General features: G+C 45.5%; 1 long non-coding RNA gene and 1 pseudogene across 1 annotated transcript; both read right to left on the bottom strand.

Annotated features, from left to right (window-relative positions):
• Positions 1-13,194: 13,194 nt before the first annotated feature.
• LOC125509064 lies at positions 13,195-16,529 on the bottom strand (annotated as a pseudogene).
• Positions 16,530-16,837: 308 nt separating this feature from the next.
• Positions 16,838-17,067, bottom strand: LOC125555386. Its single transcript, XR_007304682.1, has 2 exons — positions 17,010-17,067; positions 16,838-16,924 (listed from the first exon to the last, which is right to left on the bottom strand). It is a non-coding gene; the product is annotated as an uncharacterized LOC125555386 (long non-coding RNA).
• Between the last annotated feature and the right edge of the window lie 370 nt (positions 17,068-17,437).

Genomic DNA, 17,437 nt, shown 5'->3' with positions numbered 1-17,437 from the left:
GATATTTCCTCGTGGTTGGGTTTTGTCGTCGTTTTTCTTTTGTCCTTGTCATGCATCTCATTGTTGGGGATTGTAGCAGAAATTTAAAATTTTCTACGCATCACCAAGATCAATCTATGGAGTAATCTAGCAACGAGGGGAAGGGGAGTGCATCTACATACCCTTGTAGATCGCTAAGCGGAAGCGTTGCAAGAACACATATGAGGTAGTCGTACTCGTGGCGATTCAGATCACGGTCGATTCCGATCTAAGCGCCGAACAACGGCGCCTCCGCATTCAACACACGTGCAGCTCGGTGACGTCTCCCATGCCTTGATCTAGCAAGGAGAGAGGGAGAGGTTGGGGAAGACTCCGTCCAGCAGCATCATGACAGCGTGGTGGTGGTGGAGGAGCGCGGTACTCCAGCAGGTCTTCGCCAAGCACTATGAGAGACGAGGAGGGAGAGAGGTAGGGCTGCGCCTTAGGGAGAGAGACTCGTGTGTTGGTCAGCCCAAAACCTCCACTATATATAGGGGGAAGGGAGGGGCTGCGCCCCCACCTAGGGTTCCCTCCCTAGGGGTGGCGGCAGCCCCCAGATCCCATCTGGGTGGCGGCCAAGGGGGAGAGAGAGGGGGGCGCACCTAGGGTGGGCCTTAGGGTCCATCTGCCCCTAGGGTTTGCCCCCTCTCCTCTTGAGGGCGCCTTGGGACTTGGTGGGAGGCGCCCCAGCCCACCTAGGGGCTGGTCCCTTCCCACTCTTGGCCCACGAAAGCCTCCGGGGCTGGTGGCACCTCCCGGTGGACCCCCGGAACCCTTCTGGTGGTCCCGATACATTACCGGTGATGCCCGGAACACTTCCGGTGGCCAAATCCACACTTTCTATATATCAATCTTTACCTCTGGACCATTCCGAAACTCCTCGTGACGTCCGGGATCTCATCCGGGACTCTGAACAACATTCAGTAACCGCATACATACTTTCCCTGTAACCCTAGCGTCATCGAACCTTAAGTGTGTAGACCCTACGGGTTCGGGAATCATGCAAACATGACCGAGACATCTCTCTGGTCAATAACCAACAGCGGGATCTGGATACCCATGTTGGCTCCCACATGTTCCACGATGATCTCATCGGATGAACCACGATGTCAAGGATTCAATCAATCCCGTATACAATTCCCTTTGTCTACTGGTATGATACTTGCCCGAGATTCGATCGTCGGTATCCCGATACCTTGTTCAATCTCGTTACTAGCAAGTCTCTTTACTCATTCCGTAAAATGTCATCCCGTGATCAACGCCTTGGTCACATTGTGCACATTATGATGATGTCCTACCGAGTGGATCACCTATGTACCCTCTTGCCAGACATGTGGCAAGGCACAAATCAGTTGTGGTACTCAGCATGGCATACCGTATAGAGCCTATGACAAAAGCATAGGGGACGACCTCCGTCCTTCCTCTTTCTTCTGCCGTGGTCAAGTTTTGAGTCTCACTCAACTTCACACCTTACAACTCAGGTAAGAATCCCTTCTTTGACTGATCTATTTTGAACTCCTTCAAAATCATGTCAAGGTGTGCGTTCTTTGAAAGTATCATCAGGCATTTTGATCTATCTCTATAGATCTTGATGCCCAATATGTAAGCAGCTTTATCCAGGTCTTCCTTTGAAAATCACTCTTCAAACAACCGTTTATGCTTTCCAGAAATTCTACATTATTTCGGATCAACAATATGTCATCCACATATACTTATCAGAAATGTTGTAGTGCTCCCACTCACTTTCTTATAAATACAAGTTTCTAGCAAACATTGTATAAACCTAAAAGCTTTGATCACTCCGTCAAAGCATATATTCCGACTCCGAGATGCTTGCTCTAGTCCATAGAAGGATCGCTGGAGCCAGCATACCTTTTAGCATCCTTAGGATTGACAAAACCTTTATTGTATCACATACAACTTTTTCTTACGAAAACTGGTAAGAAAACTTGTTTTGACATCCATCTGTCAGATTTCATAATAAAAAAATACAGCTAATGCTAACATGATTCCGACGGACTTAAACATCGCTACGGGTGAGAAAATCTCATCGTAGTGAACTCCTTGAACTTGTGAAAAGACTCTTTGCCACAAGTCGAGCTTCATAGACGGTAACATTTCCGTCCACGTCCGTCTTCTTCTTAAAGATCCATTTATCTCAATGGCTTGCCGATCAACGGGCAAGTCCACCAAAGTCCATACTTTGTTCTGATACATGGATCCTATCTCGGATTTCATTGCTTCTAACCATTTGTCGGAATATGGGCCCACCATTGCTTCTCCATAGATCGTAGGTTCATTGTTGTCCAACATGATATCTAAGACAGGATCACCGTACCACTCTGGAGTAGTACATATCCTTGTCGACCTACGAGTTTTGATAGCAACTTGATCCGAAGTTTCATGATCACTATCATTAACTTCCCCTTCAACCGACGTAGGCGCCACAGAAACATCTTTCTGTGTTGCACCACTTTCCGGTTGAAGTAGAGGTTCAACAACGTCATCAAGTTCTATCTTCCTACCACTCAATTCTTTCGTGAGAAACTCCTTCTCGAGAAAGGACCCTTTCTTGGCGAAAAACACTTTGCCTTCGGATCTGAGATAGAAGGTATACCCAACTATTACCTTTGGGTATCCTATGAAGATGTATTTGTCCGCTTTGGGTTCAAGATTTTTCGGCTGAAGCCTTAAGCATCGCAGCACCAAATATTAAGAAACGACAACTTTGGTTTCTTGCCAAACCAATGTTCATACGATGTCATCTCAACGGACTTAGATGGTGCCCTATCTAAAGTGAATGCAGCTGTCTATAACGCATAACCTCAAAATGATAGCGGTAGATTGGTAAGAGACATCATAGATCGCACCATATCTCATAAGGTTTGATTACGACGTCCGGACACGCCATTACGCTGTGGTGTTCTAGGTGGTGTCAACTGTGAAACAATTTCACAATGTGTTAAGTGATTGCCAAACTCATAACTCAGAAATTCTCCATCGATCAGATCATAGGAATTTGATCTTCTTGTTAGGATGGTTCTTAACTTCACTTTGAAATTGCTTGAACTTTTCAAACGTTTCAGACTTGTGCTTCATTAAGTAAATATACCCATATCTACTCAAATCGTCAGTGAAGATGAGAAAATAGCGATGTCCACTGCACGCCTCAATTCTTATTGCATCACACACATCAGCATGTACAATTTCCAGCAAGTCACTTGCCCGTTTCATTGTACCTGAAAAAGGGGTCTTAGTCATCCTGCCCATGAGGCATGGCTCGCATGTGTCAAGCGATTCAAAATCAAGTGAGTCCAAACATCCATCGACATGGAGTTTCTTCATGCATCTTACGCCAATATGACCTAAGCGGCAGTGCCACAAGAAAGTGGTACTATCATTATTAACTCTATATCTTTTGGCATGAACTTGTGTATTACCACGACCGAGATTCAATGAACCATTCACATAGGGTGCATGACCATGAAAGGTATTATTCATGTAAACAGAATAACCATTATTCTCTAACTTAGATGAATAACCATATTGCAATGAACATGATCTAATCATATTCATGCTCAACGTAGACACCTGATAACATTTATCTAGGTTCAATACTAATCCTGAAGGCAGATGGAGCGTGCGATGGTGATCTCATCAACTTTGGAAACACTTCCAACACACATCGTCACCTCGCCCTTAGCCAGTCTCTGTTTAGTCCGTAGCTTTTGCTTCAAGTCACCAATAATAGCAACTGAACCGGCATCCAATACCCAGGTGCTACCAGGAGTACTAGTAAGGTACACATTAATAACACGTATATACTTTGTTGAAGTTGCCAGCCTTCTTATCTACCATGCATTTGGGGTAATACCGCTACCAGTGACCGTTCCCCTTACAATAGAAGCACTTAGTCTCGGGTTTGGGTTCAACCTTGGGTTCCTTTACTGGAGCGGCAACTGGTTTTCCATTTATGAAGTTTCCCTTTTAGCCCCTGCCCTTCTTGACACCAGTGGTCTTGTTAAACCATCAACACTTGATGCTCCTTCTTGATTTTTGCCTTTTGCGGTCTTAAGCACCGCGAACAGCTCCGTGATCATCTCCATCCCTTGCATGTCATAGTTCATCACGAAGATCTAGTAGCTCAGTGATATTGACTAGAGAACTCTATCAATCACTATCTTATCTGGAAGTTTAACTCCCACTTGATTCAAGTGATTGTAGCACCCAGACATTCTGAGCGCATGCTCACTAGTTGAGCTATTCTCCTCCATCTTGTAGGCAAAGAACTTGTCAAAGGTCTAATACCTCTCAACACGGGCATGAGCCTGAAATCCCAATTTCAGCTCTTGGAACATCTCAAATGTTCTATGGCGTTCAAAACATCATTGGAATCCCGATTCTAAGCCGTAAAGTATGGTGCACTTAACTATCAAGTAGTCATCAGGACGTATCTGTCAGATGTTCATAACATCCACAGACGACGTTGGAGGGGTTGGCACACCGAGCGGTGCATCAAAGACATAAGCCTTCTGTGTAGCAGTGAGGACACTCCTCAGGCAACGGACCTAGTCCGCATCATTGCTTACAATATCGTTCAACTTAATCTTTCTCTAGGAACGTATTGAAACAGGGAGCTACAACGCGAGCTATTGATCTACAACCCTTTTTTTGCAAAGTCAACTTAGACTATTAAGTTCATATAATCAAATTATATAATGAACTCCTGATAACCCACAAGTATAGGGGATCGCTACAGCTTTCGAGGGTAGAGTATTCAACCCAAATTTATTGATTCGACACAAGGGGAGCCAAAGAACATTCTCAAGTATTAGCAGCTGAGTTGTCAATTCAACCACACCTGGAAACTTAGTATTTGCAGCAAAGTGTTTAGTAGCAAAGTAATATGATAGTGGTGGTAACGGTAACAAAAGTAAATACAGCAAAAGTAATATTTTTGGTATTTTGTAGTGATTGTAACAGTAGCAGCGGGAAAGTAAATAAGCGAGAACTAGTATATGGAAAACTCATAGGCACCGGATCAGCGATGGATAATTATGCCGGATGTGGTTCATCATGTAACAGTCATAACATAGGGTGACACAGAACTAGCTCCAATTCATCAATGTAATGTAGGCATGTATTTCGTATATAGTCATACGTGCTTATGGAAAAGAACTTGCATGACATCTTTTGTCCGACCCTCCCGTGGCAGCGGGGTCCTATTGGAAACTAAGGGATATTAAGGTCTCCTTTTAATAGAGAACCGGAACAAAGCATTAGCACATAGTGAATACATGAACTCCTCAAACTATGGTCATCACCGGGAGTGGTCCCGATTATTGTCACTTCGGGGTTGCCGGATCATAACACATAGTAGGTGACTATAGACTTGCAAGATAGGATCTAGAACTCACATATATTCATGAAAACATAATAGGTTTAGATCTGAAATCATGGCACTCGGGGCCTAGTGACAAGCATTAAGCATAGCAAAGTCATAGCAACATCAATCTCAGAACATAATGGATACTAGGGATCAAACCCTAACAAAACTAACTCGATTACATGATAAATCTCATCCAACCCATCACCGTCTAGCAAGCCTACGATGGAATTACTCACGCATGGAAGTGAGCATCATGAAATTGGTGGTGGAGGATGGTTGATGATGACAACGGCGATGAATCCCCCTCTCCGGAGCCCCGAACGGACTCTAGATCAGCCCTCCCGAGAGGTTTTAGGGCTTGGCGGCGGCTCTGTATCGTAAAACGCGATGATTTCTTCTCCCTGATTTTTTTATCATCGAAACTCAATATATAGATCTGGAGTTGGCATCGGAGGGTCTCCAGGGGGCCCACGAGGTAGGGGGGAGCGCCCTAGGGGGGGCGGGGCGCCCCCACCCTCGTGGAAAGGGTGTGGGCCCCCTGGTCTTCATATTTGGCGAGGATTTTTTTATTATTTCTTCTAAGACCTCCCGTGGAGTTTCAGGTCATTCCGAGAATATTTGTTTTCTGCACATAAAACAACACCATGGTAATTCTGCTGAAAACAGCGTCAGTCCGGGTTAGTTCCATTCAAATCATACAAATTAGAGTCCAAAACAAGGGCAAAAGTGTTTGGAAAAGTAGATACGACAGAGACGTATCAACTCCCCCAAGCTTAAACCCTTGCTTGTCCTCAAGCACTAGTAGAAAACGGGCCATTAGCACTGGTTTGTAAGGCCCTTTAGTGCCGGTTTCGGAACCGGCACTAACATTTCGGCACTAAAGGCCCCCCCCTTTAGTACCGGTTCAGCACGAACCGGTGCTAAAGGGCAACCACGTGGCACGAGCCAGCTCCGGGGGCCGGGAGCCCTTTAGTACCGGTTGGTAACACCAACCGGTACTAAAATGTTTGGGGGATTTTTGGTTTTATGATTTCTTTTTCATTTAATTTTGTGTTTTCCATTTTAATTCTTTTTCGTTTGCTGGTATTTTACGGTACTACACATTGTACACGTTATGCATATATATATATAAATAGAATTTCTAGTAGAACCAATCATATATATATATCATCAATGTCTCACAAACCACCATATTAATTTACACATACACACATGTATAGCTATATACAATTTCTCCTACATATGCATGTTGCCTTCGGAGCCAGTGGCATTAGCCTAATTGGTGCCTTCGGAGCACGATGACAATTGGAAGTGGTTCATGACATGTTCAATGGGGGCGGTAGCGGGTAATAGTATTCTCCCTTCGGATTTATGACCTGGTCGAGAAAAAATCCCGCTATTTCCTCTTGAAGTGCTTCTACGCGCTCCGTTTCTAGGAGCTTGTCCCGCACCTCTTTGAACTGTTAAGAAGGAGATCAATATGCATGTGTATTAGTTGTGTGACTAGATATCGATAATGGTGTAAAAATTGTGAATAGTGTTCTGACAAGCGTACCCATTCCTGTCTTTGAGATCTGCTCCTTTCGGACGCCATCATGCGAATGTTCTCGCAAACGCAGTATGCACACAGATTAGTCCCCTGCGCCTGCTTCAGGGCCTTTATTACGAGAATGGAATTTAATTTGATCAGATAATAATTAATCAAGCATGATAATTAAAGAGATGGCAGCTAGCTAGCTAGCTAGTACTACTTAATTACTTACCTTGGATCGAAACCATTTCAGCTGTGGTTTCCATTCGCCTTCCGTGACGCTGATGAACCTTGCCCAAGCCCTGCCCGCCGACAAAGAAAATGAATAAAGGGGTTATTAAATAGTTCATATCATGAAATGACGAACTAAATAGGCCGAGATATATAGTTAATAATGATTGAAATTACCTATTGACTATCCCATACAAGATGTTGTAGTCACTATTTGCTTTGAGTAGCGAGTCCAGTATTTCAACTGTTCCGACGTCAACTTTAATGATACACAAGATCCAGTGAAATCTGCATGCACACACGTTTGCATGTCTTAATTAAGCGGGCATATGTAAGCAAAAACATGTAGCTAGCTAGTAGGCAAAAACAGAGAATTTGTAGTACAAGAAAGTGTGACTCACTCGAAGTTGTAAGGAAGTAGTATATCTTCATTGTATTTGAGGCCCTTCAAGAACTCTAGCATGCTGTCCTCTACCTGCTTTTCATAATACTTGCTCATTTTCCATGTGTATTGATTAACGGTGTTTGGGTCAATGAACCCAATGCCATAGCGTCCACCTTTTCTCATTTCATACATCTTCATCCTGCATAATACCACAGAAAAGAATATAGTGAGTATAATTACAGGTAATGATTGATCAAAAGGATCACTACAGCTAGCTTGAGACTTAAATTAATTACAGAAAGAAATCACTTACAGACAATAGCAACTGACGATAGATTTGTCGAGTGCGTCTTGATTGTATAACTGAAACAGTTCAGAATACTCAACGGCCACAGCTTTCTCATGGTAGTAATGATCCTTCTTGACATACACCATGAGGGACTCTCGATCGGATCTCTTGGTAATGTCCATGTACCATTGATGCAATTCATACATTCTCGTTGGGAGCTTCTTGACATCTTCTGGCTTGACCAAAGGTTGGCCCGAGACATATTTCCGTTTTATTTCCTCCTTTGTAATCACAGGCATGTCCTCGATCTCGAGGAGTTGTCCAACAGTGATCTTGAGTTCTTCAGCCTGCATTATATGCTCCTGGGTTATTACCACATCACCCACCTCGGGAACGTAAACTGTTTGGCCACAATAATATTGGGCGCGCGTACTGTCACGTGTTGTCAGCACAACAAGCGGGGGGGTCGATTGCGCCGCCTGTTCTCCCAGCTGGGCAACGGTTTTCCCGCATTTTTCGACAGCTACTTGTTGTTTGCTCGAGCTCGAGCTCGCCTCCTTCTGTAGACGTTGTCGATGTAACTTCCTGATGTGGCGCTCATAGTCTGTGTCAACAGGCTTAGGAGCTGGTGGTTGAGCCATACGAATGAAGTGGTCAACTACTTCCACAGGCACTTTCTCCCTTAGCGGCGGTGGCGGTTTCGGTCCAAAATGGGCGTCGACTTCTGCCCGCACTATGGCATTGGTTTGCTCCTCGGTCCTGTCGTAAGCCCTCACAGGAAGAGGAGTAGTGAGGTTTGGACCATATTTATATCGCTTGCCTCCGCCTGTACTTCCTGTACTATGACCTCGACTGGTACCGCTACGCACCATAGCTGCGGGGTGTCTCTTATGCGATTGCTGAGGCGGCGGAGACGGCTGACGGGGCTGAGTTGGACGAGGAGGAGTGGCCTGAAGCTGTGCCGGACTTGGAGGAGGAGTGGCTTGACACTTTGCCGGACTTGGAGGAGGAGGAGTGGCCTCACGCGTTGGTGGACTTGGAGGAGCGGGAGTCTGCTGACTCGGTGGCGGACTTCGACGAGGAGTCAGGTGACGCGGTGTCGGTGGCCTTCGAAAAATGATGCAATCCTTTCTCCATAGGATGATACGATGTTTGGCATCTCCGAGTGTGTGCTCCTCATCACCTCCAGGAATGTCAAGCTCTAGCCCCGAATATTGGTCCACCACCTCATCAACCAAGACACGAGCATAGCCCGCTAGAATCGGGTTGCAATGGAAGGTTGCCTCGGGGGAATTTGAAAAAGCAACGGCGTCCGCCACCTTCATGGATATGTTCTTCATTTTGAAGTGTAGCTCGCAGTTAGTGTTCTCCGTGATGTCATCCACGGGGTATCTATCCAGCACTACTGCGTCGCCCGGGGCGGAACCCACGCTGCTTCTCGGCATGGATGGGGCGGTGGTATCCAATGCTGGATCATCCGCTAGCTGCTGCAGCTGCTGAGACCCCCTTTGCTGGCTAAGTGAGTCGATCTGCTCCTGCTGCCGCTGGAATTTAGCTGCCAATTCCGCTTGACTTGCTTCTAGGCCTTGAAGGCGTTCATAGTCGAGCTTCCTTTGCTCCTTCTCCATCTTCCTCTTCTTCTCCTCCGCAATCTTCTTTCTCGCACGGGTTCTGTAGTCGGCGTTCCAGTCCGAAAACCCCTCATACCACGGAATAGCGCCCTTGCCTCGTGTTCTTCCCGGGTGTTCAGGATTTCCCAGGGCACGCGTAAGCTCGTCGTTCTCTCTGTTGGGCTGGAACACCCCCGATCGAGCCTCTTCTATTGCAACAAGTAGCGCATCGTCGGCTTCGTTCAGACATGCCTTCGTCGAAACATTGCCTGTCTTCGGGTCCAACTCCCCCCCATGCGCATAGAACCAAGTCCTGCACCTGGGGGGCCAGCTCTTACTAACCGGAGTGACACCTGCATCCTCCATCTCTTTCTCAGACTTATCCCACTTAGGCATTGCCACCGCGTAGCCACCTGGCCCCAGCTTATGGAACTTATCCTTTTTTTCGGCATTGGCCTTGTTTATTCTCGACCGTTCCTTAGCTAATTCTGAATCCTTGAATTTCACGAAATCGTCCCAATGAGCACTTTGATTCTCTAGTATCCCCTCGAATACTGGAGTCTTCCTTCCTCCCTTGACGTACTTCTCCCACGTCATTCTCTTGTGGTTCTTGAATGCAATCGCCATCTTCCTAAAAGCACCGTCCTTGACTTTCCGCACGTCTGCTTCTGTGAAATTATCCGGTAAGGTGAAATGTTCCATGAGAGTATCCCAAAGCAGATTTTTTTGCTTCTCGTCGACAAAAGTAACATCTGGACGTGGATTTGCTGGCTTTCTCCATTCTTGAAGGGAGATCGGGAGTTGGTCCTTCACAATAACTCCGCACTGACGAACGAACTTGTCCGCAATCTTCTTAGGCGCTAATGGTTCGCCATTAGGTCTGATTGCCTCGATATTGTACTTTACGCCCTCCTTGAACTTTTTGTTCGGGCCTCGTTTCGTCCTTTTGCCTGAAGATTTGCTCGATCCGGATGGCTGAAAAAAGAAAGATCGATTCGTTAATATATCTTCAACTCATTTAAAACATGCGATGATCACCAGATTCCTGCTTATATAAATATATATACCTCGCCGGTGTTTGTTGTTTCAGGATCAACATGTTCTTCGTCGTAGTTCATGACTTCATCTTCTCGGTCGTCGCGATCGAATATCATATCACCCTCTCCGGTGTTGTTTAGAAATTCGGAGCCATCAAAATCTTGTTCATTCTGATCATCATCTGGCCCGCGTATGATATCGAGCATGGTCTGTTCTCTATCTCTGTCGGTATTGTCCGCCATAGCTTTTATTTAGCTATGCCAAAAGAAATATAAAACAATTTAGTATAATCTCGAATAATAGATATAATCTCGAATACATTGTCTCGAATAATAGATATAATCTCGAATACATCATCTCGAATAATAGATATAATATTGAATACATCACTAGCTAGCGCTAATAAAGATCGAATAGTACAGAGTAATCTAGGCCACTCGCGGTTCCTGAGGTGCGGGCGGTGGACACCCAAAGAGAAGGAACCATCACTGGATCATAGCTCGGGTGATCTCCCCAAAGAACCTGCCAGGTATTGGAGAACCTGACGTCCATAGCAGCCATGTAGCGATGGACGTGCTCGTCCTCCTCCCTGACACGGCGACGTACCACCTCCGGCGGGGCCGGCTCCCTCCGCACCGAAAGTGGCCCACGTGAATGCCACCAAAGGAGATGAGGGTCGACGACGGGACCCGGGGCCGGGTTCCTCACCAAGCGTTGTGCCCCTGAAGGTAGCACCTCCCAGTGCCAGCCCGGCGGAGCCCAGTCCCGGACATGGGTCCTCTGAAGCAGGACGTCGTCGCGGACGTGTCAACGGCGAGGATGCGGGCCGGGCATATCGTCGACAACAAAATACTATATGCCGCAAAAGTAAAGTAACATTTTTTAAATGATGGATTGTGATGATTTCATATATGCAAATTCTAAATTTTATAACTAAAAATATAAGAAACTAAAAAAACATCGATCATCGTCTAACAATTTGAAATTAATCTAATTCATCTAGCTAGCTAAAACTAACATTTCCAAAATTTCTAACATTTCTATATAACTAACATTTCTATAACATTTGACATTATATATATTATAACTAACATTTCTACATACTATTTGACATTAATCTAATCTAATTAATTAATTCATCTAAAACTTGGTATGAAAAACAGAAAAACAGAAAAAACTAAAAGCTAAAAACAGAAAAATTGTGTGTGTGTGTGTGCGCATCTAGTGTGTGTGTAGTGTGTGTGTGTGTGTGCATGTAGTGTGTGTGTGCGCGCGCGTGTGTGTGCGCATGGTCGGCGCCGGCGCCGGTGTGCGCTACGATCGATTGGAGACGAGGAGAGGGGCCGGGGGAGGGGCTCACAGCGCGCGCGGGCAAGGTCGAGGCGACGGCGACGGCGAGGGCGAGGTCGATCCAAAGGCGACGGCGACGGCGAAGCGAGGGGATCGGCGACCGGGATGGCGACGGGGGTGCCGCGGAGTCGACGGGGACGACGCGACGAGGACGGGGGCGTCGCGGAGTCGACGGGGACGGCGCGACGGGGGCGGCGATGGCGCAGGACGGGGTGGCGGCAGAGAGCAGTGGGAGATGAGAAACTGAAAATTTTCGAAGTGTTTCTTATATAGGGGACACCTTTAGTACCGGTTGGAGCCACCAACCAGTACTAAAGGCCTGTTTTGGCCAGGCCAAGGGGGGGGGGAGCACCCCCCTTTAGTACCGGTTCCTGGCTCCAACCGGTACTAAAGGCCCCCCCTTTAGTACCGGTTGGTGCCACGACCCGGTACTAAAGGGGGTGCGCTGCCAGGCGAGGGGCGCAGAAGTTTAGTCCCACCTCGCTAGCCGAAGGGCGCTCACACCTGCTTATAAGCCCCGCCGCCGCTGCTGTCTCGAGCTCCTCTCTAATGCAGGCCTTCTGGGCCTACCTCTGCTACTCTGCCCTGTGGGGCCTATTGGGCTTGCGGGCCTGCATCCTGGCCCAACAACAGGTTGGGTTTCTAGTCGTATGCAGGCCGCTGTTGCCCGGTAGGTGGGCTTTTTTCATTTAGTTTTTTCTTTTCTGCTTTATTTATTTTGTTTTATTTATTTTTAGTTGTTTTTTGCTGTATTTAGAGTTTCTTTGTGAATATTTTTGATAGTTTTTAGAAACTTTCAGTTAGTGCCGGTAGTTTTTGAATTATTTGAAATTTGTGTGAATCACTAGTTTGTGAATAACTTAACTTTAAAAATACATTTTCCAGTGATTCTTTTTTCTTATGTTTAATATTAGTGTGTTTTATCATTATATTCAATTTGGTAATGCTTAAGTTATTTAAAAATGAAATGCCTTTGTAACGGATGAGTTTTCGTCCGAAACCCTGATACTTCGAAACAGATTGTCCATTTCGTACACGAAGTGTATCCAGTTTTTGTGGTAACCCTCTCTACTTTTTTGCACATGCTATGTGGGTGAAATTATGATACCATGCCAACTTTCATCCTTTTCTGAGTTCATTTGAAATGCTTTTCAATTTCAGGGTCATTTAGCTGAAAAAATCAATAAATGCATGAAAGAATTTGCTTGCACATAAAATTTCTTCGCGTTTCAAATGCCAAAACACATAACTAGCTACCCTAACTATTACAGAGATTCCCTCCTGGGTGTGAAACACAGAAGAAAGTGATGATAGCTAAGCCGATCACATCCCAGATCTTTTGGTGTGAAACTTTTTCTTCGCGTGTGTCCCTTTGCGTCGTAGCCATGGAAAATCTTCATCATTTAACGGGATGCTCGGGTCAATATTCACTATGAATGGAGCAATTTCATCAAAATTTTCATAATCTTCTGACTTGTCTGTCTTGTCATCCACTCCCACGATGTTTCTCTTCCCAGAAAGAACTATGTGCCGCTTTGACTCATCGTACGATGCATTCGCTTCCTTATCTTTTCTTTTTCTTGGCTTGGTAGACTTGTCCTTCACATAGAAAACCTGTGCCACATCATTGGCTAGGACGAATGGTTCGTCTGCATACGCAAGATTGTTGAGATCCACTGTTGTCATTCCGTACTGCGGGTCTTCCGTTACCCCGCCTCGTGTCATATTGACCCATTTGCACCGAAACAAAGGGACCTTCAAACCACGTCGATAGTCAAGTTCCCATATGTCCTGTATATAACCATAATATGTTTCCTTTCCCATCTTGGTTTCTGCATCAAAGCGGACACCACTGTTTTGGTTGGTGCTCTTCTTATCTTGGGCGATCGTGTAAAATGTATTACCATTTATCTCGTACCCTTTGAAAGTCATTATATTCGAAGATGGTAACTGGGATAGCAAGTACAGGTCATCTTCAATAGAGGTGTCATGCATGGTACGTGCTTGCAACCAGCTGGCGAAACTCCTGGTTTGTTCACGTGTAATCCAGTCATCAGACCGCTCCGGGTGTTTGGAGCGTAGCAAATTCTTGTGTTCATCCATATACGGAGCCACCAAGGCGGAATTCTGTAGAACTGTGTAGTGTGCTTCAGTGAGAGAATGTCCGTCCATACATATTATTTGTTCCCCTCCTAGCGTGCCTTTTCCATCCAGTCTGCCCTTATGCCGTGATTCAGGAACACCAATCGGCTTAAGGTCAGGAATAAAGTCAATACAAAACTCAATGACCTCCTCATTTTGACAGCCCTTGGAGATGCTTCCTTCTGCCCTAGCACGGTTATGAACATATTTCTTTAAGACTCCCATGAACCTCTCAAAGGGGAACATATTGTGTAGAAATACAGGACCCAAAACGTTAATCTCTTCGCATAGGTGAACTAGGACGTGTGTCATGATGTTGAAGAAGGATGGTGGGAACACCAACTCGAAACTGACAAGACATTGCACCAAATCATTCTGTAACCTTGGTATGATTTCTGGATCGATTACCTTCTGAGAGATTGCATTGAGAAATGCACATAGCTTCACAATGGCTAATCGAATGTTTTCCGGTAGAAGCCCCCTCAATGCAACCGGAAGCAGTTGCGTCATAATCACGTGGCAGTCATGAGACTTTAGGTTCTGGAACTTTTTCTCTGCCATGTTTATTATTCCCTTTATATTCGACGAGAAGCCAGACGGTACCTTAATACTGAGCAGGCATTCAAAGAAGATTTCCTTCTCTTCTTTGGTAAGAGCATAGCTTGCATGACCCTGATGTATGCCGTCTTTTCCATGCATACATTGCTGGTCCTCCCGTGCCTCACGTGTATCTTTTGTCTTCCCATACACGCCCAAGAAGCCATGCAGGGTCACACAAAGATTCTTCGTCACGTGCATCACGTCGATTGCGGAGCGGACCTCGAGGTCTTTCCAATAGGGCAGGTCCCAAAATATAGATTTCTTCTTCCACATGGGTGCGCGTCCGTCAGCGTCATTCGGAACAGGTTGTCCACCAGGACCCTTTCCAAAGACCACCTTCAAATCCTTGGCCATATCATGTACATCAGCACCAGTACGGTGGCGAGGCTTCGTCCGGTGATCTGCCTCACCTTTGAAATGCTTGCCTTTCTTTCTTACGGGATGCCTGCTCGGAAGAAATCGACGATGTCCCAGGTACACATTCTTCTTACAATTAGCCAAATATATACTGTCGGTATCGTCCAAACAGTGCGTGCATGCGCGGTATCCCTTGTTTGTCTGTCCTGAAAGGTTACTGAGAGCAGGCCAATCATTGATGGTCACGAACAACAACGCCTTAGGTCAAATTCTTCCCCCATGTGCTCATCCCACGCACGTACACCTGTTCCATTCCACAGTTGTAAGAGTTCTTCAACTAATGGCCTTAGGTACACATCAATGTCGTTGCCGGGTTGCTTATGGCCTTGGATGAGCACTGGCATCATAATGAACTTCCGCTTCATGCACAACCAAGGAGGAAGGTTATACAAACATAGAGTCACAGGCCAGGTGCTATGGTTGCTGCTCTGCTCCCCAAAAGGATTAATGCCATTTGCGCTTAGACCAAACCATACGCTCCTTGCGTCATCTGCAAACTCCTTCCTGTACTTTCTTTCGATTTTTCTCCACTGCGACCCGTCAGCGGGTACTCTCAACTTTCCGTCTTTCTTACGGTCTTCTCTGTGCCATCGCATCGCCTTGGCATGCTCTTTGTTTTGGAACAAACGTTTCAACCGTGGTATTATAGGAGCATACCACATCACCTTGGCAGGAATCTTCTTCCTGGGGCGCCGGCCCTCGACATCACCAGGGTCATCGCGGCAGATCTTATAGCGCAATGCACCACATACCGGGCAAGCGTTCAAATCCTCGTACTCACCGCGGTAGAGGATGCAATCATTAGGGCATGCATGTATCTTCTGCACCTCTAACCCTAGAGGGCAGACAACCTTCTTTGCTTCGTACGTACTCTCGGGCAATTCGTTGTCCTCTGGAAGCATATCCTTTATCATTACCAGCAACTTTCCAAATCCCTTGTCAGATACACCATTCTCTGCCTTCCATTGCAGCAATTCCAGTGTGGTGCCCAGCTTTTTCTTGTCACCTACGCAATTCGGGTACAACAATTTTTTGTGATCCTCTAACATGCGATGCAACTTCTTCTTCTCCAAATCACTTGCGCAGTTTCTCTTTGCATCAGCAATGGCCCGACCTAGATCATCAATGGGCTCATCTGATGCCTCTTATTCAGCTTCTTCCCGCATTGCCGGCTTAGCTTCTTCCCGCATTACCGGCTCAGCTTCTTCCCCCATTGTTGTATCATCGTATTCAGGGAACCCATGGCCAGGATAGCTGTTGTCGTCCTCTTCTTCTTCATTGTCTTCCATCATAACCCCTCTTTCTCCGTGCTTGGTCCAAACATTATAATGGGGCATGAAACCGGTCTTAAACAGGTGGACGTGAATGGTTCTTGACGTAGAGTAATTGTGACCATTCTTACAGCGAGCACATGGACAAGGCATAAAACCATCCGCCCGCTTGTTTGCCTCAGCCGCAAGCAGAAAAGTACGCACGCCCTCAACGAACTGGGGAGAGCATCGGTCATCGTACATCCATTGCCGGCTCATCTTCATTACACAACACCGAATAGACCAAATTAATACAAGTTCATACATAAAGTTCATACAACACTTAAATGCAACAAACAAATAACTCTCTAGCTAAAGCATTTAAATGCAACAACAAATACGATCAAGATCGCAACTAAGGTAACAATGGATCCAACAGCATAATGATACCAAGCCTCACTATCGATGGCATATTTTCTAATCTTTCTGATCTTCAAGCGCATTTTCTCCATCTTGATCTTGTGATCATCGACGACATCGGCAACATGCAACTCCAATTCCATCTTCTCCCCCTCAATTCTTTTCAATTTTTCTTTCAAGTACTCGTTTTCTCTTTCAACTAAATTTAACCTCTCAGCAATAGGGTTGGTTGGAATTTCAGGTTCAGATACCTCCTAGAAAAAATTTCTATGTCAACTTGATGGGCATAATTTGTCATAAACACGAAATGCAACTAGTTTTAAAAGAGAATATACATACCACATCCGAATCATAACAAGGACTAGGGCCGACGGGGACGGATATCAAAACCATGGCACTATATGTATAACAAACAACGTACGGGTAAGATAATTATACGAGTAACTATATATCCAAATCACAAACATCAATTTTTATATAAAATTTCATGAACAAGAGGCTCACCACAAGGTGGTGCCGGCGATCGACGGTGGCTACGATGGAGATTTAGAAGGCACTAAGTAAACCACACCTACATATGCAAACTAAGTGTTATTTTTGACCTCAAATTGCATATAAATCAAATACTAGCACATATATATATATATCCTCCCAAATTACTAAACTCACAAATTAATCACTATATAAACCAATGCAAGAGCTAATCTAGCAATGAGAGATGAAAGGACAAAGTTGCTAACCTTTGTGATCATTTGAATGGATGAGGG

Source organism: Triticum urartu, chromosome 5, assembly GCF_003073215.2.
Source record: "Triticum urartu cultivar G1812 chromosome 5, Tu2.1, whole genome shotgun sequence".
NCBI lineage: Eukaryota > Viridiplantae > Streptophyta > Magnoliopsida > Poales > Poaceae > Triticum > Triticum urartu.
This window is presented reverse-complemented; position numbering and strand designations above follow the sequence as displayed.